General features: G+C 38.2%; 1 protein-coding gene across 2 annotated transcripts in view; it reads right to left on the bottom strand.

The window, feature by feature from the left end:
- The window catches only part of LRRC4C (leucine rich repeat containing 4C), a 1,420,098-nt gene that overhangs the window by 844,089 nt on the left and 550,167 nt on the right, over positions 1–25,842 (bottom strand). For both annotated transcript variants that reach the window (XM_059875163.1, XM_059875162.1), the window contains exon 3: positions 11,098–11,179. The gene's annotated coding sequence lies outside the window, so the exon portion shown is untranslated. The remainder of the gene's footprint in view (positions 1–11,097; positions 11,180–25,842) is intronic.

Here is a 25,842-nt window from a genome sequence, read left to right on the forward strand (position 1 = left end):
CTTTAACTAGTGAAATAAGACCAGATATATCACATGTGCTTCATTCCTTCATCTTGGTAACCATAAATGATCCAGAGAGGATTTGCTACTTCACCAGGTTCCTGGAGAGAAAACAGTCAGGAGCAGAGCGCTTGGCTAATAAGCAATTATTACATGATTTATGGAGCAAAGAGCCATTGTTGCTTTTAAACCGTGAGATGGTTGGGTTATTTGTTCCACAGCATTTTGTAGCCCATCATGCATTACAATGATACATAGCAGAAGAAACATTATCTTAGAGTATAGCATTTGGGTTTGGACAAACTGATGTTGAATTTTGAGACTATGCCTTTCAAGCTGTGTGACTCTTGACAAAGCTACCCAGATTCTCTAATCATCGATTTTTATCATCTATAAATCAGATATAATTATGCATTTCTTGAACTTTTAATTTGTGACAGGTATTACTCAGGAACAGGGAAAATAAATATGGATAAAGTGGATTCTGAAATAAAACTTGCATATCTTTTGACCAAAAGAATGTAACATAAGTGAATTCTTAGTCCACCACTTCAAATGCCAGATAGTCAAGAGATAGATAGTCAATGTATCTTCCTGATTTCTTTTGAATTCTTTCTTTAACGTAGAAAGATCTCAACGTTTACAGGTAACAGTGCTGATACCACCTGTTAACATGTGGTTTATAAAAGAAGTGAAAGCCTAAGTTGTTTTCCCTTTAATTACCATAGATGCCAAGAACCAGTCAGACTGGCGTTTCCCTAAATTGCATGTTTTCTTTGGCATTCAGTAGAAATGCCAAATTCATCAAAAGTCTGCAGGAGAAGTGATTATTTTCCAGGAGGCAGTGATGATTACTGGGGAGAATGCCTTTCCTCCTTCTTCCTTATTAGCCCCATGTTCTACAGCATGTTGTCTCCTCTTGGTTTGTTCGCAGAAAACATGATCCAGATGAGGACATATGTGCACAATTAATAAAAGAAAAACAGACAATAAATGTATGAAAAATCCTAATGCTTATTAAGCATGAATAAAGAAAATCAAAATAATAACTGAAGAGCATTGTCATATACCACTGTTTATGCTGCCCCAAATTCATTTGTTGAAACCTAATCCCCAGTGTGATGGCATGTGGAGGTGGACCTTGAGAGGTGCTTACATCATAAGGTTGGAGCCCTCATGATGGGGTTAGCACCCTTATTAGAGATCCCAGAGAGCTTTCTCTCACTTTCTGCCATGTGAATACAGAGAGAAGGCTATCTTTGGACCAATAAGTGGGTGCTCACCAGACACCCAATCTGTCGGCCTCTTGGTCTTGGATTTACAGCCTCCAGAATAATGAGAAATAAATATTTGCTGTTTAAACCACCCAGTCTATTGTACTTTACTATAGAAGCCCCAGTGGACTAAGACAACATCCTTCTGACTGGTAATATTATGAACATAATAAATATTGTTGAAAATAATCCATCACTTTCTTAAATTGTTAAATTTTTTAGACATAGGAAGGATGCAAAACCCTCAAATTTTGTGTGATTGCTACTCCAATATGTTATTTTGGGGAACTGATTATACTAAAATACTGAAGGCTATCAATTAAAAAGTTATAAGCAGGAAGAAATTCCTTGATTGTCCAGTGGTTAGGACTCTGCTACCACTGCAGCTGTAGAGGTTTGATCCCTGGTCAGGGAACTAAGATCCTATATGCCACATTGTGCAGCCAAAAAGAAAAAAACAAAGTTATGAGCATGTTTATCCAGGCACTTTCCTGACAATAAAACTTTGGATATAATATACAATTAACACTACAGTATTAGCTAAAAGAAATCCAAGACCAAAAAAGATGTCCTTTTCATTATAGGAGACCGGAATGCAAAAGTAGGAAATCAAGAAACACCTGGGGTAACAAGCAAATTTGGCCTTGGAGCACAGAATGAAGCAGGGCAAAGGCTAACAGAGTTCTGACAAGAGAACGCACTGGTCACAGCAAACACCCTCTTCCAACAACACAAAAGAAGACTCTACACATGGACATCACCAGATGGTCAACACTGAAATCAGATTAATTATATTTTTTGCAGCCAAAGATGGAGAAGCTGTATACAGTCAGCAGAAACAAGACCAGGAGCTGACTGTGGCTCAGATCATGAACTCCTTGTTGCCAAATTCAGACTAAAATTGAAGGAAGTGGGGAAAACCACTAGACCATTCAGGTATGGCCTAAATCAAATCACTTATGACTATAGAGTGGAAGTGAGAAATAGATTTAAGGGACTAGATCTGATAGACAGAGTGCATGATGAACTATGGATGGATGTTTGTGACATTGTACAGGAGACTGGGAGGAAGACCATCCCCAGGAAAAAGAAATGCAAAAAAGCAAAATGGCTGTCAGAGGAGGTCTTACAAATACTGTGAAAAGAAGGGAAGCAAAAAGCAAAGGACAAAAGGAAAGATATAAGCATCTGAATTCAGAGTTCCAAAGAATAGCAAGGAGATAAGAAAGCCTTCCTCAGTGACCAATGCAAAGAAATAGAGGAAAACAATAGAATGGGAAAGACTAGATATCTTTTCAAGAAACTTAGAGATACCAAGGGAATATTCATGCAAAGATGGGCTCAATAAAGGACAGAAATGGTATGGACCTAACAGAAGCAGAAGATATTAAGAAGAGGTGGCAAGAATACACAGAAGAACTATACAAAAATGATCTTCATGACCCAGATATTCATGATGATGTGATCATTCACCTAGAGTCAGACATCCTGGAATGTGAAGTCAAGTGGGCCTTAGGAAGCATCTCTATGAACAAAGCTAATGAAGGTGATGGAATTCCAGTTAAGCTCTTTCAAATCCTGAAAGATGATGCTATGAAAGTGCTGCACTCAATATGCCAGCGAATTTGGAAAACTGAGCAGTGGCCACAGGACTGGAAAAGGTCAGTTTTCATTCCAATCCCAAAGAAAGGCAATGCCAAAGAATGCTCAAACTATCACACAATTGCACTCTTCTTACACGCTAGTAAAGTAATGCTCAAAATTCTTCAAGCCAGGCTTCAGCAATACATGAACAGTGTACTTCCTGATGTTCAAGCTGCTTTTAGAAAAGGCAGAGGAGCCAGAGATCAAATTGCCAACATCTGCTGGATCATCGAGAAAGCAAGATAGTCCCTAAAAAACATCTATTTCTGCTTTATTGACCACGGCAAAGCCTTTGACTGTGTGGGTAACAATAAACTGTGGAAAATTCTGAAAGAGATGGTAATACCAGACTATCTGACCTGCCTCTTGATAAACCTGTATGCAGGTCAGGAAGCAACAGTTAGAACTGGACATGGAACAACAGACTGGTTCCAAATAGGAAAAGGAGTACGTCAAGGCTGTATATTGTCACCCTGCTTATTTAACTTCTATGCAGAGTACCTCATGAGAAACGCTGGACTGGAAGAAGCACAAGCTGGAATCAAGATTGCCGGGAGAAATATCAGTCACCTCAGATATGCAGATGACACCACCCTTATGGCAGAAAGTGAAGAAGAACAAAAGGGCCTCTTGATGAAAGTGAAAGTGGAGAGTGAAAAAGTTGGCTTAAAGCTCAACATTCAGAAAACAAAGATCATGGCATCTGGTCCCATCACTTCATGGGAAATAGATGGGGAAACAGGGGAAATAGTGGCTGACTTTATTTTTCTTGACTTCAAAATCACTGCAGATGGTGATTGCAGCCATGAAATTAAAAGACGCTTACTCCTTGGAAGGAAAGTTATGACCAACCTAGAGAGCATATTCAAATGCAGAGACATTACTTTGTCAACAAAGGTCCATCTAGTCAAGGCTATGGTTTTTCCAGTGGTCATGTATGGATGTGAGATTTGGACTATAAAGAAAGCTGAGTGCTGAAGAATTGATGCTTTTCAACTGTGGTTTTGGAAAAGACTCTTGATAGTTCCTAGGACAGCAAGGAGATCCAACCAGTCCTTCTTAAAGGAGATCAGTCCTGGGTGCTCATTAGAAGGACTGATGCTGAAGCTGAAACTCCAATACTTTGGCCACCTGATGCAAAGACTTGACTCATTTCAAAAGCCCCTGATGCTCAGAAAGATTTACGGCAGGGGAGAAGGGGATGACAGAGGATGAGATGGTTGGATGGCATCACCGACTCAATGGACATGGGTGTGGATGGACTCTGAGAATTGGTGATGGACAGGGAGACCTGGCTAGCTGCGGTTCTTGGGGTCACAAAGACTCGGACATGACTGAGCTACTGAACTGAACTGATTAGATAAATAAATCAAGATAGATGCCTATAAATAAATACCACACAAACTATAAAACAAAATTATACACATACCCACTAAATATATTTATAATAAATACACAATTGTAATATGTGCATAGAAATAGGATCTGCATGCATCTGTGCATCCATGATAATGAAGGCTACGTTCAGCAAGGGAATAGCATGAATGTTCATGATCTTAAGGATGTTCTGTGTACTCTGATATTTTTTAAATAAGTATGCATTGTCATTTTGTAAATAAAAATAGATAAATAAAATTAGTAAAAAACACAAGCAAATTTTGGTAAAAATATAACCTAGCTTGTAGTTGTATTACAACAGGCCCTGACTATGGGAAATATATCACCAAACATCTAGACCCTAGCAAAGTAATACAACGTGTATCTGCTGATGGCTGATCAATTTGTGTCACCAATAATAACCATAAATGTTTTTTTAAGTTGCCTAGAAAGATCTCTTGAGTCCACAGTGATATGCTAGATTCTTACAAGAGTAGCAAGAATGCAAAATATACATGTCAATTCTGAACGGCTGAATTAAAAATGAAAGAATTCCAGCCCTTTTCTCTTTGAAATGACTCATTAGACGGATGATTTTCCTGTTATTAAAATATCTGCAGGCAGTCAAAAATGGATTAATAGCAAAAGGTATATTGATTAACCTGTAATTTCTATTATTATAACTAAATGATGTCCTTGCCTGCAAGTGGAACGTACTCAGAGGCTTCTTTTTCCTTTGACATATTATTGTTCACTTTAGTGTTCTACACAGAACTTGACTTCTACTGAATTATTGGGAGGACTAGTATCTCTATCAGGCCACTATATAGTTATTTTTAAACAGATGATATTATCTCATCAGGAGGAAAAACTCTTCATTCATTTTTAACACTTTTTCCTAAGGAATCAATGTAAACATTTTTGTCTTTATAAACTGATTCAAAGTACACTTGACTTCAAATATTATTTAAAAGTTTAAAAAGGAATTGTAGAACAAATATTTTCTTAAACACACTGTAACTCAAGCAATTAAAATAACCAGTTTCTTTTTATTTCACTAAATTTTATGGCATTTTTTAGTAGCAACTTTCTCAGTTTAAACCATAAAGGACTTTCAGACAGCATGTAAGTGAGAAGGTATAATCTTTCTTTCAGAATTCATTGTCAAAGACACTATGGAGAAAAGTATGAAGATTTCTTTAAAAACTAGGAATAAAACTACCATATGACCCAACAATCGCACCACTGGTCATTTAACTGTGAGAAAACCGCAATTCAAAAGGACATATGTACCCCAATGTTCACTGCAGTGTTATTTATAATAGCTAGGACATAGAAGCGATTTAGACATCCATTGACAGATGAATGCATAAAGAAGTTGTGAAACATGTATACTAAAAAGGAACAAATGTGAATCATTTGAACTGAGGTGGATGAACCTAGTCACAAAAAATGATGTCAGAAAGAGAAAAACAAATATTGTATATTAATGCATATATATGAAATCTAGAAAAGTGGCGCTGATGAACCTATTTGTAGGGCAGGAATAGAGATTCAGAGAAAACAGACTTGTGGACACAGTGAGGGAAGGAGGGGTATTTGTGAAAGTAGCATTGACATATATACACCATGTAAAACAGAGAGCTAATACAAAGCTGCTCTGTGACCCAGGGAACCCAGCCCAGAGCTCTGAGACTGCATAGACAGGTGGGAGGGGGACTCAAGAGGAAGGGGGTATATGTGTGAGTATGTATATAGTTGTGGCTGATTCACATTGTTGTACAGCAGAGTAAAACACTGTAAAAAAAACTATCCTTCAATTAAAAAATAAATAATGCAAAAGGAATTGACTGTCATTCATACACACACAATATCACCAATGTTTGATACTCTGATTTCAGAAATTAAAATATTACGATATCATGGGCTATTGTACATATCACATAAAAGAAAAACATGCTGAAAATCATACTATCTTATACATAAAATGCGTTTTAGTGTTAGAAAATTTTGAAAAAAAATATACATAATTTCTCCACAGAAGACATACAGATGGCTAACAAACACATGAAAAGATGCTCAACATCACTCATTATCAGAGAAATGCAAATCAAAACCACAATGAGGTACCTTTTCACACCAGTCAGAATGGCTGCAATCCAAAAGTCTACAAGCAATAAATTCTGGAGAAGGTGTGGAGAAAAGGGAACCCTCTTACACTGTTGGTGGGAATGCAAACTAGTACAGCCACTATGGAGAACAGTGTGGAGATCCTTAAAAAACTGGAAATAGAACTGCCTTATGATTCAGCAATCCCACTGCTGGGCATACACACTGAGGAAACCAGAAGGGAAAGAGACACATATACCCCAATGTTCATCACAGCACTGTTTATAATAGCCAGGACATGGAAGCAACCTAGATGTCCATCAGCAGATGAATGGATAAGAAAGCAGTGGTACATATACACAATGGAGTATTACTCAGCCATTAAAAAGAATACATTTGAATCAGTTCTAATGAGGTGGATGAAACTGGAGCCAATTATACAGAGTGAAGTAAGCCAGAAAGAAAAACACCAATACAGTATACTAACACATGTATATGGAATTTAGACAGATGGTAATAATAACCCTGTATGTGAGACAGCAAAAGAGACACTGATGTATAGAACAGTTTTTTGGACTCTGGGAGAGGGAGAGGGTGGGATGATTTGGGAGAATGGCATTGAAACATGTATAATATCATATAAGAAATGAATCGCCAGTCCAGGTTTGATGCAGGATACAAGAGGCTTGGGGCTGGTGCACTGGGATGACCCAGAGGGATAGTATGGGGAGGGAGGTAGAAGGGGGGTTCAGGATTGGGAACACGTGTACAACTGTGGCAGATTCATGTTGAGGTATGGCAAAACCAATACAATATTGTAAAGTAATTAGTCTCCTATTAAAATAAATAAATTTAAATTAAAGAAAAAAGAACAGAAAAAAAAATAAAACTAATGAAATTTGCTAGTCCCTTATATGGAAATAGGTACATTTCAAAGAATTCCATGATAACTATGTATACACATATGCACATAACATACAATAACTAGATAGTTCTAATTACTGAAAGTAAAGGATCATAAATACAAACCACATATATCATGATTCATTCAGCATAGGGTTTTTTAAATTATTACATTAATGATTTGAAATGGTTAATAAAAGGCAATCCCATCATGTCTTCACATTTTTATTGATTGAATTATTATAGGATTGACTGAACTATTTCATCAAAGGTAATATAATGTGGTCAGAGCAATACTAGATGACCTTTCAATAATCAAAGTTATTAATTCAACTCACTAGTAATTAAGAACAAGTAAACACTTTGTGTTGTGTTACAGAGCAGAGGATATTAAGAAGAGGTGGTAAGAATACGCAGAAGAACTGTACAAAAAAGATCTTCACAACCAAGACAATCACGATGGTGTGATCACTGACCTAGAGCCAGACATCCTGGAATGTGAAGTCAAGGGGGCCTTAGAAAGCATCACTACAAACAAAGCTAGTGGAGGTGATGGAATTCCAATTGAGCTATTTCAAATCCTGAAAGATGATGCTGTGAAAATGCTGCACTCAATATGCCAGCAAATTTGGAAAACTCAGCAGTGGCCACAAGACGGGAAAAGGTCAGTTTTCATTCTGATCCCAAAGAAAGGCAATGCCAAAGAGTGCTCAAACTACCTCATAATTGCACTCATCTCACATGCTAGTAAAGTAATGCTCAAAATTCTCCAAGCCAGGCTTCAGCAATATGTGAAACGTGAACTTCCAGATGTTCAAGCTGCTTTTTGAAAAGGTAGAGGGACCAGAGATCAAATTGCCAACATCCGCTGGATCACCAAGAAAGCAAGAGAGTTTCAGAAAAACGTCTATTTCTGCTTTATTGACTATCCCAAAGCCTTTGACTGTGTGGATCACAATAAACTGTGGAAAATTCTGAAAGAGATGGGAATACCAGACCACTTGACCTGCCTCTTGAGAAACCTGTATGCAGCTCAGGAAGCAACAGTTAGAACTGGACATGGAACAACAGACTGGTTCCAAATAGGAAAAGGAGTACATCAAGGCTATATATCGTCACCCTGATTATTTAACTTACATGTAGAGTACCTCATGAGAAACGCTGGGCTGGAAGAAGCACAAGCTGGAATCAAGATTGCTGGGAGAAAAATCAATCACCTCAGATATGCAGATGACACCACCCTTATGGCAGAAAGTGAAGAGGAACTCAAAAGCCTCTTGATGAAAGTGAAAGAGGAGAGTGAAAAAGTTGGCTTAAAGCTCAACATTCAGAAAAATAAGATCATGGCATCTGGTTACATCACTTCATGGGAAATAGATGGGGAAACAGTGGAAACAGTGTCAGACTTTATTTTTGGGGGCTCCAAAATCACTGCAGATGGTGATTGCAGCCATGAAATTAAAAGACACTGACTCCTTGGAAGGAAAGTTATGACCAACCTAGAAAGCATATTTAAAAGCAGAGACATTACTTTGTCAACAAAGGTCCACCTAGTCAAGGCTATGGTTTTTCCAGTGGTCATGTATGGATGTGAGAGTTGGACTGTGAAGAAAGCTGAGCGCCGAAGAATTGATGCTTTTAAACTGTGGTGTTGGAGAAGACTCCTGAGAGTCCTGTGGACTGCAAGGAGATGCAACCAGTCCATTCTAAAGGAGATCAGTCTTGGGTGTTCTTTGCAAGGACTGATGCTGAAGCTGAAACTCCAATACTTTGTCCACCTCATGCGAAGAGTTGACTTATTGGAAAACACTCTGATGCTAGGAGGGATTAGGGGCAGAAGGAGAAGGGGATGACAGAGGATGAGATGGCTGGATGGCATCACCGACTGGATGGACATGAGTTTGAGTGAACTCCAGGAGTTGGTGATGGACAGGGAGGCCTGACATGGTGTGATTCATAGGATATGAATAGCATGAATAGACATGACTGAGCGACTGAACTGAACTGAACTGAAACACTTTTTTAAGAATTGTGAGGGATAAGGAAAGGCCAAGTTAATTATCATGAGCTCTAGAAGTTGAGGCTCTGATTAAATGATGAGCCAGGTACACAGTTAACAGTAATTGAGATAGATTAAGATATAGGATATGAAAGGAGTATTTGAAATGTGGTCATGAATTGAATAATACAGAAGGGAGCTATTTTGGTTAGTTATTTTGGTAAGAGTAATTTAAGCAGTGCTTGAAGCAAAATTTTAACACTCAGGTAGAGAGTGGGAAGTGAAAGGATAGCTAAAATTAGCTCATTTAATTATTGAGCCTTTACCACTTTATATATTGTGCTAGGTGCTGGAAATACACTGTACTACAAAAATAAAAATAGCCCCTTCTTTTGTTGAAATTACCATGAATTGGCAAATAACATTGACTGCTCTAGAGAGACTTTGAAGGGTAAAGGTGGCTAAGTGAGGGTAAAAATAAGATGGTAGTGAGATGAAAGAGGGTTTTTTGTTTTGATTTTGGTTGTTGAATCTTTTCCAAGATATGGGGCATAAAAGCATGATTTTTTTTTTTTTTTGGCCTGTGTGGAAGAAATAATAAAAATGGAGAAATAAAAAACAGAAAGGAATAGCTGATTTAACAAAGTTCATAAAAAATGGCAACTGTTAGGATTAAAATGTAATATATTTACAAAGCTATTTTGGTAAACAGGAAATAGACTATAAAAAATATCAATAGTAACAGAGATATTTTAAGGTCTAAAGAAGAAAAATTCAATGATGTTCATATCAGATAGCTTTATCTTTTCTAAAAAGCAAGAGGCTGTTTTATCTGAAACTGAGACAACCTGGGGAATATCTAAGCCCAAAAAGAATACAGATTTTGAAAACCCGTAAAAGGGCTGGAACATTAACGTAGCCAAATTCCACTCAGAACCATGCGGGATCAGACAGTCTGAAAATGTGGACCATCTATGATATGTCAGCAAACGAGAATGATCCTTGTCTACATGGAGTGTTTGATTTGGTGAAAGATACATACAACAATCTAATAACTACACAAATAAATACTACCTTGACAACTGGCAAGGTATATATGGTGGAGATCAAGTTGATAAAGAGCAAGAGGTTTGGAGAGAACTGGCCCATTAGTTGACTTTAGATACAGGAAGACACATAAAACTCCATGTGGTGTCTGAGGGCCCAGATTGACAGAGGAAGATATAAGGAGGATAAAGAATGGGTTAGAGGGACTTCCCTGGTGACCTAGTCATTGAGACTTTGCCTTCCAATGGAGCAGGTGCAGGCTCTGTCTCTAGTAAGGGAGGTAAGATCCCACATGCCTCGTGGCCAGAAAACCAAAACATACAATAGAAACAGCATTGTAACAAACTCAATAAAAATATTTTAAATTGTCCACATTAAAAAAAAAAGAAAAAAAAAAAAAGAATGGTTATATAGCCTTCAGGGAGCAGAAATGGGAATATACACAGCTGTGGTCAGAGAGCAGGCTTTCAAAGTTTTACTAGAAGCAGAACAGTTATGAGAGACAGTAATGCCTGGCAAAAAATGGAATGAATATCCTTCAAGGAGAAATTAAGCCCTTTTCACAGGTACACACACAAAACCCACACTCACCAATGAGAGCTTGTCTATGCCAAGGATCCAGCAATTAGCCATATTAATTCACTAACAGCCTATATACTCGAAAGCACTTTAAATCATAACAAGACACTTTTTCTCCCACCTCCTTTTTTTTTTTTTAAAGCTGTTAATATTGTACTCACATACATTCAGTGTGTCAGATGTTTCAGCCTATTTGGCCCCACTCTCCCTGGGTGATCTTGCAGCCTCACAATACAGAGAAACATTTCTAGGAAAGAGATAAAATGAAAATACATTACATTTAAGGAAGTTAGAAAATAGCCCAAGCAAAATTATTTGAAATTAAAATCTACCTAATGGAGTAACCTACAGGGAACAATTTATATTTTTCCAGGGGTATATTCATTACACAATATATTGTGCTTGAGGCTTTTCCCAGAATATAAAAAGCTTTTTAAAAAATGATAGTAATTATAATATTTGGTTCTGGATAAATATCTCACTTTATCACATTTTCCTTTCTATTGGACTTGTTCAGCAAGGTTTTCCATAAAGGCAAAAAAAATGTATGTAACTGTTGTTTTACCCACATTTTACTCTTTACAATCTCTTTCACTCAAATGAGTTTATGCCTCATCCCTGAACTTACTCTGCTTTTTCATACCTCTGTGGCATTTGTCACTTTATCTTATCTGCCTGAAATGTCATTATTCTTTTTCCCATTTCCATTGCCTACCCAACAAACTTAGTCACTCTTCAATACCCAGCTCAAATATGACCTTTGTACCCTCTGAAGCTGCCTATCAACATAAACTTCTACCTCATCTATCTAGAGTCCCACAGACTATTGATTATCATTCATTACGAAACTTACAGTGAATGTCCCTAACTCTATCTCCTTGCCTTAGAGTTTTAAAGATAGAGACAATGCTTTATCTGTGAATGTTTTGGCTGTTGCTTTTTTTTTTTTTTTGTCTATAATCACCATCATCCCTGTGCACACAATGGACATTGAAATATAAGGGATAATTTTTCCTTAGTCTATCTTGGTATAAATCAGACATTAGCAAGGCTGTAGTTAAGGTCTCACAAGTGTGCTAAGTCACTTCAGTCATGTCTGACTCTTTGTGAACCTATGGACTGCAGCCCACCAGGCTCTTCTCTTCATGGGATTCTCCAGGCAACAATATTGGAGTGCATTGCATGACCTCTTCCAGGGGATCTTCCCGACCCAGGAATCAAACTCACGACTCTTGTCTTGTACATCTCTTGCATTCGCAGGCAGGTTCTTTACCACTAGCACCATCTGGGAAGCCCAGTTAAGTCCTTCAGTTCAGTGCAGTCCTTATTCTATACCAATTTGATACTTCTTGTCAATTAAAACACCTTTCTAAAAATTTGGCCTCCAAAACATCATTCTCTCCAGTTTTCCCTCTTGAATGGATTAAACTTTCTTAATCTCCTCTGAAGTTTTCTCACTTCCCCAGATTTGTAATAATACAATGCACCATGGCTCACATCTTGAACTTCTCCTGTTTTCTATTAGACTAACTCCCTTCTAGATCTAATCCAGGCTTAGATTAAAAATCCATGCTAATTTTAAACATCATCCTTATGTCTGGGATTGTCAAATTACCATTTCAGCACCAACCTCTGACTGTGTGCCGTGCTTACAAGCAACTGTCTATTTGATAGACCCAGTTTGAGTTCTAATAGCTTCCCTGGTATCTTGGATGGTAAAGAATCTGCCTGAAATGCAGGAGACCTGAGTTTGATCCCTAGGTCAGGAAGAGATCCTGGAGAAGGCAATGACAACCCACTCCAGTATGCTTGCTGGAGAGTTCCACGGACAGAGGAGCCTGGTGCACAACAGTACATGGGGTCCCAAAGAGTTGGACACTAACACACACAGGCAACTTCAAATTAGCATTACTGAGCTTCCTTTTGCTATCAATTTACTCTCCCTACAATTTCTTCTCATAGAAGGGTAATTACATCCTACCATATTCTCAATCCAAAAAAAAAACTGACTCTACTCTTTCTCCTATATTCCATATCAAGTATATTAAAAAATCCCATTAGTGCTAACTTCAAAAATGTCTCAAGAGTACATCTAAAGTATGACTCATTTCTCCATCTCCATTTTTAACATAGTGGTCCAAGCCACTATAAGTTCTGTTAAGTTTCATTGCAAAGGAGACCTACTATACTCTCCCTTCCTTTTGCCTATTGTCCAAATAGCAGCTAGATTGATTATATCAAAAGATAAATCAGATTGTGGCTTTTGTTTGCTCAAGTTTCCAGTAGCTTCCAACTCATTCTAATAAAAGGCCAAATCTCTTGGAAAACAAACAAACAAAAAAACACTAGTGAAGTCCTATACAAGTTAGGTTATCCCTGGTGGCTCAGACAGTAAAGATTTTGCCTGCAGTGTGGGAGACCCGGATTTGATTCCTAGGTCAGGAAGATCCCCTGGAGAAGGAAATGGCAAACCACTCCAGTATTCTTGCATGGAAATCCCATGGACAGAGGAGCCTGGCAGGCTACAGCCCATGGGGTCGCAAAGAGTCGGACATGACTAAGCAACTTCACTATACAAGCTAGCATGCTAGCTCTCAGATCTCACTTCCTATTTCTTTTTTTAATTGAAGTATAGTTGACTTACACTGATTCAGGTATACAGCTTCTCTGGTAACTCAATCAGTAACAAATCTGCCTGCAATACAAGAGACCTGATTTCTATCCCTGAGTCAGGAAGATCCCCTGGAGAAAGGAATGGCAACCTATTCCAGTATTCTTGCCTGGAGAATTCTATGGACAGAGGAGACTGGTGGGCTACAGTTCATAGGGTCACAAAGAGTTGGACATGACTGAGCGACTAACACTTTCCCACTTTCCCAGGTATACAGGAAAGTGATTCAGTGCGTGTATATATATATATATATATATATATATATATATATTCCTTGTCAAATTCTTTTCCATTATAAGTTACTATAATATATTGAATACAGTTCCCTGTGCTATAAAGTTGGTCCTTGTGGTTTATCTATTTTATATATAAAACTGTGCCTCTGTTAATCCCACATTCCTAATTTATCCTTCCCCACCCTTTCCCCTTTGGTAACCACACTTGTTATCTATCACACTTCTGTTCCTCTTTAGTCTACTCCCACCGTAATGACCTCCCAGCTGTTGCTCAAATATCCCAGCACGTTTCACCCTCTAGACTTTGCTTCTTCTGTTACTTCTTCCTGAAATATCTTGTGCAGATCCAGGTGAACCTATTCTAAACCTCCACTGAGTATTTACTGGAATTTAGCGACTTCACTTTCACTTTCCACTTTCATGCATTGGAGAAGGAAATGGCAACCCAGGCTAGTGTTCTTGCCTGGAGAATCCCAAGGACGGGGGAGCCTGGTGGGCTGCCGTCTACGGGGTCACACAGAGCTGGACATGACTGAAGCAATTTAGCAGAAGCAGCAGCAGTCCTTTTCTTAGTGAAGGCTTCCCAGGGTACCCTATTTAAAAGATACCCTGTTCCTCACACTTCTATCATTATTTTGTCCTTAATTTTCTCCAAAGCACTTATTCCACCTAGGATACTATGTCTTTCAGATAGAATTTCTAAAAATCATTCCTCTCATCCCATTAGGCAAGAATACTGGTGCTAGAGAAGATTCTTGCGAGTCCCTTGGACTGCAAGGAGATCCAACCAGTGCATCCTAAAGGAGACCAGTCCTGGGTGTTCATTGGAAGGACTGATGCTTAGGCTGAAACTCCAATACTTTGGCCACCTCAAGAGAAGAGTTGACTCATTGGAAAAGACCCTGATGCTGGGAGGGATTGGGAGCAGGAGGAGAAGGGGACGACAGAGGATGAGATGGCTGGATGACATCACTGACTCAATGCACATGAGTTTGGGTGAACTCAGGGAATTGGTGATGGACAGGGAGGCCTGGCATGCTGTGATTCATGGGGTCACAAAGAGTTGGACACAACTGAGAGACTGAACTGAACTCCATGAAAGGGGAATATTTTCATCAATTTGGGCACTGCTGTATTTCTAGTGCCAAGAATTACGGCTGGCACGTGGTAGGGGTTTAAATCTATTTTGTTTAAGGTGTTTATTCTTCTGACATGAGAGAAACTAGGTTCCAGTTCCCTTCCTACCACGTTTTGGTAATGTAAGTTCATTCAAACTGAGTCTCAGATCCTTAGCTATAAAAATAGGATAGTAATATCTTCTCAGTCACTTTCCCAAGGGAGCTGAGTAAATAAAATGGGAAAGTCAGTACAAATATTATTTGAGTATCAAAAGGTATGAAACAAGATATGACAACTTGAATATATAACATAGTTGAGGCTTACCTCAATCCTGACACAATTGTGTATTGTATTACACTTTATACACACAGCTTAGATTCAGTGATTTTTGGAGATTTGACTTAGTTCATAAAGCCAAATTGTGCTGAACTCAGTACAAAACTTGGACCTTTTGATTCTAAATTTGGCCATTTTCTACCACAATAACTATTATTAACACCTAAAAATAAGCAATTTATGTTTGTCTGATTAATAGAGTCAGAAAAATATATCTGGTATATATAATATCTAGCAGTTTTGACCACTTACTATACACAGCATACTACCCTAAGAGATTGCCTGTATTATTTTATTTAATTCTCAAATAATGCTGCATGGTTGCAGCTGTAAATAACTCCATGTAAAAATGGGAAAAATAGGCATGTAGAGATTAAATGATTTGCCGAAGGACCCACATCTAGTAAGTAGCTGGTGAAACTGAAATGTTAACTAGGCACATCTGTGACACAAAACTATTTTTAATTCAAAATAAATGATTCTTTTTTCCAGTTTCATTGACATATAATTGACATAAAACATTATATACATTTAAAGTGTACAACATCATGATTTGATATGTGTACATATCGCCACAAATCACAATGAATTTAACATCCATCGCTTCACATTGTGGCTGCTCTTCTTGTTATGAGAACTTTAAAAATTTACTCTCTTGGCAACTTTCAAGTACATAATGCTGTATTTTTAACTACAGTTATCATGCTTCCATTCTTGAAATATATCTTTTGTAGCCAATTCAGCAGAGTTTCCAAAAACCAGTCAGTCACTTTTATACCTAACTGAAAATGTTTAGTATCTGTAAGCCTAATAATGAGTTAGAAACCAGAGTAACTGATAACAATATTATGACAGCATTCTTTAGGACCTGGTTATTTTACAGTATCTAGTTACTTGAGACGGACTAGTTACTCTGTCTCTCCAGTAATTCACTCTTCTTTGTAATTGCTTCTGTGAACTGATTCATTGTAATGTTGGAGAGTAATAGCAGTAATTCACTCTGTGATTACCAAGAGCCAATAAAATAGTTATGACAAATATCAATCTAATTGGAAGTGTCACTGCTAGAGTCACTTAAAAAGAATCTCTTGAGAATGTTCTATCAGAAGCAATCGTGCATTAGCAGAAGGCAGTGAAGATGAATGATCAGGCCCAGGTCCTCTTCCAGTGCTGAAAGTTCGTTTACTTCTGATAAATAGCTATTCGTCAGGAAAAAAAAAACTTAATCTCCCTCTGACCTTTGAGGTCAGAATCATTGTGGTGAGAGCACCACAATGATTCTGAATTGTCACAGAAATAAGTTCTAAGAGAAGGGTGGAGAAATCCAATAGATAAGTCACTGTACTTGACAACACACTAAGAAATAATTTTAGAATATGGTTATTCCACATCCAGTAGAGACTTGATTCAAATCATTATCACTATGATAAAAACCACAGCAGGAGGCACACCATGTTGCACATACACAATGTGTTTGGTATTATGGTTAGCACATTACATGACTTATTTTGATCCTATGTTGTACAGATTAGTTTGGAAATACCATTGATTTGATTAGTTTGTGCCAGGTAGGGCATCTTATATAAAATTGTGCACGTGTGCTAAGTCACTTCAGTCATGTCTGATTCTTTGCGACTCCATGGATAGTACCCCACAGACTCCTCCATCCATGGGACTCTCCAGGCAAGAATACTGGCTTGTGTTGCCATGCCCTTCTCCAGGGGATCTTTCTGACTCAGACTTCATGAATCTGCCTCTCTCTGCAACTCCAGCATTGCAGGCAGTTTCTTTACCAATGAGCCACTGGGGAAGTTCAGATACATACGACATTCCCCCAAATATAACTGAGAAAACTGAGGCACAAAGGTTGTGAGTGATGGTCTCAGATTTACATATTAACAACACAGCTGAAGGACTTTCCCCTGGCCATTCATTCATCTCATGATGAACCCGTCCACTATTCACAATATCTCATCAGGCTATTCTGCCTCTCACAGACCTCTCAGTTTCTGTTTTTATCTTAAAATGGAGCGACTTATCTAATTCTATGGCTTTCAAGCTCTTTTCCAACTTGAAAATGCTACAATATAATGATTCTATCTTACAAATATATACTTTTAGACCCAATCGGGAACTGACAAAATTCCACAACTCTGCTGAAGGTGACTGGATGGCAATAGAATAGGAGAAAGTAGAGAAAATATCATCCAGACATAAAAATGATAATTTTATAATTGCATCATGTTATATAAGCATACTCAAGACATAATATCACATGAAAGAAAGAAATTTCAAAATAGCATATTTTCTAAAATTATATACATGCTATATATGTCCACATACCAGAATGAATGAAATAGAAGAACACAGAACAATTTTCTCATGATTTATTGAGCATGATGTAAGACTGACACATTCATTTTCAACATTAATGTTTTTTTCAAAATTATTTGTTATCTGAATTTTGAAATTGAGGCTTAATTTAAAAATAGATGACATAATGACACCTCTGAAATTCAGAGATGCTGTGATTTTGGTGTTCACAAAAATTATCTCCTCAGTGTTTGTCATAAATGACTCTTAAGAATCACATTCAAATTGTATATCTTTTTACACAAACATAAATCCTAGCATCCACACCAGGTAGTAATTAATCTTAAATATTCATTTTTTTCTCTAGAGATCAACATACTGTGTGTAAAGAGTGAATAGCTTGAAAAATAAAAAATGTCTTTATTTATTCATTCACTCATCCATTCATTCAACACACAGTAATTAACTGTTGCCAACTGTTTTAGGTACTATTTTAACGGCTGGGAATGCAACAGCTGTAACTAACTTTGGGGGCTTGTAACAGTCCAGAGCTTAAAGTTAACTCTATGAAAGGGGAAAATACTTAAGAAAGTAAACAAATTTGGTCCCTTAGTCCTCACTGGAAATTCAGTAAAGTGAAGAAAGTTTACAGAGTCTTGTTCCTATGGAAGCTTCCTCAGCAAATGTTTATAAGAAAAAAAAAATGTCACAGAAAATAATTTATAAATAATTTTCCAATTATACTCCCTTTAGTCAACCATCTAGCCATCAGAATATCTGTTTCAGTAGAAGGAAAATATCATGAATAATAGGAAATTTGTTGTCACCAGATCTTCAGCACCAAGGATAGCTGCATCCTTGAGGATCCAAATCAGCAATTCTGCCCATGGCACATTCCAAATTACCTTGGTACAAAAATAAGTCAGATTTGGCTCTCCTAGGCATTAATCAAGGTGGCTAGTTACAGTCATTTAAAAAGCACCTACTATGCATCAGACATAATACAAGCTATTTTATTACCACAGAGCACCATCACTTTTTTTTTCTAACTTCACCTCACTGTGCCTCAGCTTCCCCATTTGTAAAACTGGTAATGATGATAGTTACTGGAGTTATTGGGAGAAGTGAATTCCTAGTATAAATAAAGTTCCCATGAAAGAGCCTAGATTTACAGTATATCACATATAAGCATGTGATGATAGACTATTACTTGACGCTCTTGGTAACAGTTTGATATAGATATGATTATCTCTATTTTACAGAAGAGAAAGGAGATGCAGGGTAGCTAAGCAATTTGACAAAAATCCTATGGTTCATACATTGCTGAGCCATTGGTTTTAGAAATGTTTCTCTAATCTTCTCTTTCTTCTGTCTATATCCTTGCTGAGACTCTTAAATAAGATCTTAACCATTTCTCACTTAGACTTTTCAGTAACTAGCTTCCAAGTCTACCCTTTTCTAGTTTCATATATTGCTGGTACATTTTTTATACTGTTTCCTTCTGACATGTTTTTAAAGCATATTTCCAATTACATTATTTCCCTCTGTGTTAGATGCCAAACGACTATTGCCTCTAGAATAAACTGAAAATCTCTTAGAAGAATATTATATGTTTTCAACTTAATAGACTACTGTTCAAAGTTTATAGGGCTTCCTTGATAGCTCCGTTGGTAAAGAATCTGCCTGTAATGCAGGAGACCCCAGTTTGATTCCTGCATTGGGAAGATCCACTGGAAAAGGGATAGGCTACCCACTCCAGTATTCTTGGGCTTCCCTGGTGGCGCAGCTGGGAAAGAATCCACCTGCAGTGCAGGAGACCTGGGTTCTATCCCTGGGTTGGGAATATCCCCTGAAGAAGGGAAAGACTACCTACTCCAGTTTTCTAGCCTGGAGAATTCTGTGGACTGTATAGTCCATGGAGTCACAAAGAGTCGGACACAACTGAGTGATTTCCACTTTCACTTGCAAAGTTTATAGTCAAAACCCTAGACAACTGAACTGAAATTAGATCATCCCAAAATTAGGCAGATTTGGGTTCAAGTCATTGAAGATCCAGCTACTAGTAGTACAATCACCTCCAAGTTGTTTTACTTTTCTGATTCTTAGTATCTCATTTGGAAATGGGAATGATAGCATTTAAGACATAATTTTTGGTACATATAATAGACTCTCAGAGTAAATGACATTTGTTATTATCATTATCTATGGTACAAGAACAAGGCAAAACATATGTTGGAAATTATTCAGGAAAAATTCTAAGAGAGATACCAAGTAAGAAAAATGGAGGGAGAAACAAAGTGAAAAATTGTCTGAAGTCAAGCAATGACATAAAATTTTAGTTACTTGTCAAACCAGTGAAAGTTTATGTGAAGATCAAAACTTAATGATAAATAAAACATTTAAGGTTTTTTCTTTTTAGCATAAATATCTCAACAGGAAAGAAATCAGTTATGATGCTGTATGGATCAGAACAGGTTTGTAATGTATTTACCAGTAATGGATAGTTATGAATAGTAATGCTCTATATTCTCCTCACTTGAAATATCAAGAATTCCTATTTGAATTTATAGCTCTCTAAGAATATGCTTTCCCACTAATGAATAGCCTCATATAGATTTTACACATGCTTATGTTAAATATAGGTTAACTGACAGAACATTTTTAAATGCTTGGAGTGATTAATCAAGGCTGCTTCATTTAGTGATGAGAGATATTCAGTGAGATTTCAAGATTTCAAGTTTAGTTACATTAAGTTTATAAGCATAAAGTTTGAACTCAAGAAAGTATTTTTGGTCTAGAGAAGCTAAATGGCAATACTCTGAAACACAAGCCTAGCATTTTGACCATAAACTAACTCCCAGGTAGCTTCACTTTAATTGACAGTGTTAGCTGAGAAGTAAACACACAGTTTTGCTTGTTTTGACCTAAATACACTCATGTTAGATAACATCATTTTAGCATTCATTTATTCAAATGTTCATTAAATACTCACTAAGTATCAAGCAGTATGCTAAGCACTAAAAATAAAAAGAATTAATGCAATGTTTTCCCTAATTTTACTGATCTAATTGAATTAGAGAGAAAAGTAAAATAATAAATGCAATATTTTATTTTTGATGGTAGGTGTACAGGAATAGAGAAAGGCAACTGCATGGCTATATTTATTCAGATCCATCAAGAAGCAGACACAAAGATGAAAAGAAGCATACAGGATACTTATTGGCAAATGCTGTGAATGATATTGGGGGACTGATCAAGAGAGCTTTCAAACTAGAGCAGAAGTCTGACACATGTAAAGGAGAATGGAAGGACAGAAGTTTGGACAGAAGGTTCTGGAATTACAGCATGTTGTTAAGAAAGTTTCAGCTAAGGCCAATGGGCAGTACTAGAGCTGCAATTTCCTATTAGCAGAGTCCTGCATTTCTTAAGAATGGGTCTAAGCCAGTAGCAGTCATTGGCTGGGAGCAGCAATGCAAGCACATCCTAGCAGCAACAACCCTGGTAAATACAGAAAGCAGCAACCAGGGCTGTCAATCAGTTCCTTCCAGCAGCAGGCCAAGTGGGACGCTTTGATGGCTGCCACCATAGAGTGGCCAATTAAACTTGTGGTCCAGGACTTCGAAAAGGGTTTCCAAAGATGAATAGGAAGTCACAGGGTAGGCAAGATGGGTAAGTGCATTCAGGCATGAACCAAATGCAGAAAAAAAAAAACACATAAAACCACCATGGCGAGGATGGCAGAGTACCAAGCAGTCCATTTGGCTGTAGGATGGACTCAAGGGCGTCGACAGGCAGTGCACTAAGAGATGAGACTAGAGTGGGAGGCAGGACTCCTACCAGGGAGAGCTCGGCAAGTTCTACAAAGATGCTTGGCTTTACTCTGCAGGGAACGTGAAGTCACTGAGGTATTCATGCTGGGCCCAGACAGTGTCGGGTCTACCTTGCAGAAAGAGTCCTGAAGGACACAGCATATTTAGATGGAGAAGTCAAGGAGGTAAAGGAGAAGGAGATGCCACTAATAAAGACAAGACAGATTCACACAGACCTAGGTCTCAATACTGGCCCCACCATTTGCCAACCATGTGACTATAAGCAAGTCATTTAATGCCCCAGAGATACTATGGCTAATTTCCTATATAGGAAGTGACATACTCGGCTTACTTCATAGTGATAGTAGGATTGCAGGTATAAAAGGAACAGGAACATGCGTAGGAACTCAGGTGTTAAGAACAGTGTGGAGATTCCTTAAAAAACTGGAAATAAAACTACCTTATGATCCAGCAATCCCACTGCTGGGCATACACACTGAGGAAACCAGAAGGGAAAGAGACACATGTACCCCAGTGTTCATCGCAGCACTGTTTATAATAGCCAGGACATGGAAGCAACCTACATGTCCATCAGCAGATGAATGGATAAGAAAGCAGTGGTACATATACACAATGGAGTATTACTCAGCCATTAAAAAGAATACATTTGAATCAGTTCTAATGAGGTGGATGAAACTGGAGCCTATTATACAGAGTGAAGTAAGCCAGAAAGAAAAACACCAATACAGTATACTAATGCATATATATGGAATTTAGAAAGATGGTAACAATAACCCTGTGTATGAGACAGCAAAAGAGACAGTGATGTATAGAACAGTCTTATGGACTCTGTGGGAGAGGGAGAGGGTGGGATGATTTGGAAGAATGGCATTGAAGCATGTATAATATCATGTATGAAACGAGTTGCCAGTCCAGGTTTGATGCACGATACTGGATGCTTGGGGCTGGTGCACTGGGATGACCCAGAGGGAGGGTATGGGGAGGCAGGAGGGAGGAGGGTTCAGGATGGGGAACACATGTATACCTGTGGCGGATTCATTTCGATATTTGACAAAACTAAGACAATATTGTAAAGTTTAAAAATTAAATAAAATTTAAAAAAAATGTAAAATAAACAAATAAATAAAGCCAAACAAGCAGTCAAAGAAAAAAAAAAGTAGACATAAACCTACATTCATACTCTGACCTAAATGTGTGACGATAGTCATATTTTATGTAAAGTTCTGTGACCTTCAGTTTTCTTAAATGTAACATGCCAACAAAATTACCTCTACCTTATGAAGTCATTCCCTATGAGCTGAAATTTGTGAAGTCTTAGTTCACTCCTTGTGAGTAGAAAATTCTCAGTGACTAAGTGCTCACTGTTCTTTTAGGTGCTGGGCATACCTGGAATGTTCTGTTCTCACAGAATCTCTACTGGCAGGTGATTTTCTGTCCCTGAGTTTAGAGGAGCAAATCGACATTTGAAGAGTTTAAGTAAGTGACTCACTGTCACACAAGTGACTGTACTGGTTTACGATTCTTGGTTGCCTGACTTCAAAACCCATGTTCTTAACCATGAGTCTCCATGACCTTCCATTCCACAGCCACAAATACCCCCTTCTTCTGCCAAAGAAAATGCAATTCTAAGAACTCACTTGTTAGCTACAGTTGGGTTCCCTTGTATTACTGTTGCTAAGTCACTTCAGTTGTGTCCGACTCTGTGCGACCCCATAGACAGCAGCCCACCAGGCTCCCCCGTACCTGAGATTCTCCAGGCAAGAACACTGGAGTGGGGTGCCATTTCCTTCTCCAAATACATGAAAGTGAAAAGTGAAAGGAAAGTCGCTCAGTCATGTCCGACTCTTTGCGACCCCATGGACTGCAGCCTACCAGGCTCCTCCGTCCACGGGATTTTCCAGGCAAGAGTACTGGAGCGGGGTGCCATTGCCTTCTCCACCCTTGTATTACTAGGAGGTTTAAAAATTAGGGGTCAATGAAACAAAGCTTCTTTGTTGACTCTGAGAGGTTTTATTCAGTTTTTAAATGAGACATCAGAGACATTCCACAGACAGATAGGGTCTATTACATCATTTGAAATGGGCTTCAACTGGGGGTGGGGATATAACAATGATGAAGGCAGTTGTTTCCAAAACTATCTCCCCATATGGAGAACTCTTTAGAATATTCACATAATTGGTCTCTTCATTCTTATGAGGAAAACCTTTCATTCCCAACAAAGAACAGCCTTGATTCATATAATCAAACCCATGAAAAACTGACCTACTGTGTCATGTCTACAGAAATTGGGCACAAGCCCCTGATGCGTGAAGCCCTCCTTCCTCATCTCCACTTCTAGAGAAAAGAGTAACCTGATTTTACCTCGGGTCCAGACATATTTTACCAGGCAAAATACATACTTTATTAAGCTTCAGTTTTCTTATCTAAAATAACATTATTTTAAGGTTGCCTTAAGTACTAAACATAAACCCTTATGATTATGTCTAGCACCTATTAACTACTCCACAAATATTAGTTTCCCTTGCATGAGTCATAAAGAATTACTCTCAAAACCAACAGATTATCAGAGGATAATTCTATCAGTAAACAAAGGGAATATCATATTACCAACTGGGGAAGAGTTTAAGCCTGTATCATTAACAGTTGCAATTAAAAAAAAATTTAGTATTCACAGATGCCTCAGTAATACATTTAGACCATTTAATTTGAGGAGAAGGTATTTTATCTTCATCTATCAACTGTGAGATTTTTATTTTTAAGAATAATTTTATTGACTTCCCCTATGAGGGAGTTCACTTTCAATACAGAAACTTCTAAATCTATAAGACTTGCAAAACACAAATCTATTTTTTTCCCAGCTTCACTGGAAAGGAGACAAAGAAATTGCTTCTGGCATTAAGAAAACCATGGGCTGAAATAACTCGATGTTCGCTGATTCTATTAACAAATTACTCTGGACAACTTAGAAACTCTGTCTCCCAAAACATCTCTACTGGGTGAATGACATGAGTTCTTGATATGACTGTCCTTCCCCTGCATCTCCGGAAAGCTTAACATTCCTGTGGGAGACCTCTAAAGCAGGGGGCTCTCAATCCTTGGATGATTCTGGACACACCTGATAGGTTTGATCCAATTGTTCAATCATTTTTTCCCCTGAAATTATATTCCAGAAGAGATCTTTATGGATAGCTTTGCAGCCAAAGTCATCATGTTCTTAGTAATCATGAACCATATATAGACATTTAACAACTCTTGACTTTTGACTAAATGCTTGTCAATAAAAAGAGATGGCACATTTTATAATCTGAGTTTCTGCATTTTCTCCTATTCATCTCATCCTGTGTATCCTCAATGACTACAGGCAAGTTACACTGGGTACCAACGCTCCCTTTGCCTGTTATACAAGGCATTCTCTCTTCAGTGTCATTCACCTTGGCTGTCTTTCTCTTTCACTGGCCATACTCAACTAAATAAGCCAGTGAAACACCTATTTTTTTTTTCCTAATTGATGCCAATTTATTTACCACAGGAATTAAAACACAAGAGATGCAGGTTTGATCCCTGGGTCATGAAGATCACCTGGAGTGGGGGTTTAGTCGTTACGTCGTGTCCAACTCTTGCGACCTCATGTACTGTAGCCCTCCAGGTTTCTCTCTCCATGGGATTTCCCAGGCAAGAATACTGGAGTGGGTTGCTATTTCCTTCTCCAGGGGATCTTCCCCACCCAGGAATCAAACCCAGGTCTCCTCCATTGCAGGCAGATTCTTTACTAACTGAGCTAGGAGGGAAGGCAGATCACCTGGAGTAGGAAATGGCAACCCACTCAGTATTCTTGCCTGGAAAATTCCATGGACAGAGAAGCCTGGTGGGCTGCAGTCCAAAGGATGGAAAAGAGTCAGACGTGACTGAGCAACTGAGCTTGAACACACACACAACTTTCAGGTCGCCTACGTGTGTGCCTGCTATATCTTTCCAGTCATGTCTGACTCTTTGCAACCCTATGCACTGCAGTCAGCCAGGCTCCTCTGTCCATGGGATTCTCTAGGCAAGAATACTAGGGTGGGTTGCTATTCCCTTCTCTAGGAGATCTTGCTGACCCAGAGATCAAACCCATGTCTCCTGTGCCTCCTGTGCTGCAGGCAGATTCTTTACCACTGAGCCACTGGGGAAGCCCCTAAGTTGACTATACCAACCCATATAAAATCATAAGCAGTTGAACACAACCTTACCCCTTAATACATTGTACACATTGGAGTTCCTATGACCCCAATTTAAAAACTCATTAAACAGGTACCAGGCACGGGTATGAGGCTGAACATAAATTATTTTAGGAATCCTTTCAAGACAATGTTTGCTGTTAAAATGATTCAGCTGTGGCATCCAGAAATTCAACAACTTCAAGGCA

The sequence above is a fragment of the Bos taurus genome, chromosome 15, assembly GCF_002263795.3.
Source record: "Bos taurus isolate L1 Dominette 01449 registration number 42190680 breed Hereford chromosome 15, ARS-UCD2.0, whole genome shotgun sequence".
In the NCBI taxonomy this organism is placed as follows: Eukaryota; Metazoa; Chordata; class Mammalia; order Artiodactyla; family Bovidae; genus Bos; species Bos taurus.